The sequence below is a fragment of the Opisthorchis viverrini genome (assembly GCF_000715545.1).
Source record: "Opisthorchis viverrini unplaced genomic scaffold opera_v5_49, whole genome shotgun sequence".
Lineage (NCBI taxonomy): Eukaryota > Metazoa > Platyhelminthes > Trematoda > Opisthorchiida > Opisthorchiidae > Opisthorchis > Opisthorchis viverrini.
The window spans coordinates 591225-591803 of NW_008751705.1; the positions used below are offsets into that span (position 1 = coordinate 591225).

Sequence of the window (579 nt, forward strand, 5' to 3'; positions counted from 1 at the left end):
GTCTTTGTTGGCGCCGTCTAAATATTGGTGGCTCGAGTGAGTTTATTGGCTGTTCGCGAAGCTTGGTGCGCAACTATTTCGTCATCATACGAGGGAACTTCGCAGGTGTGCGCACGTTTGCAAGCCGATTGCCGCCGATTCGGCTTACAGATCAACTGCCGCCTGATCAACAGCCAGTACGTGCGTTGTGTTTGTTGATCACGGAACGGCGATGACACATCCTCTCCATCTTCTTTTTGTTGAACATCAATTGTAAACTCGTCCTTCACGTTCCATCCACATTGGAACTCTATGTTCTCAGTGGTTTTAACATCCGTAGTTGGGAGTTCCTTTCAATCTTCTGCTCCCCCTTGGACCCTAGCTGATCATCGCCTTATCACCTCACCTCCACCTCTTCTACTGACGGCAAAGGCGTGCTCCATTTCTCAGCTCTTATCTATGAGACGCTCCAATCCACCTCCCACTTTTTTACCCCTAGAAAACGACCACCCCGTCTTGTCTTCAGAGGTAACAAAGAAAACGTTTTGAGAAGCCTTATGAATAGCATTTTTTTCGTATTTTGAATTAGGAAACCAAAAC

General features: G+C 47.0%; 1 protein-coding gene across 1 annotated transcript in view; it reads left to right on the plus strand.

The window, feature by feature from the left end:
• T265_03419 (hypothetical protein) overlaps positions 1 to 579 on the plus strand; it is a gene marked incomplete at both ends in the record, with an annotated part of 25952 nt that overhangs the window by 19959 nt on the left and 5414 nt on the right. The gene's annotated exons all lie outside the window — the stretch shown is intronic.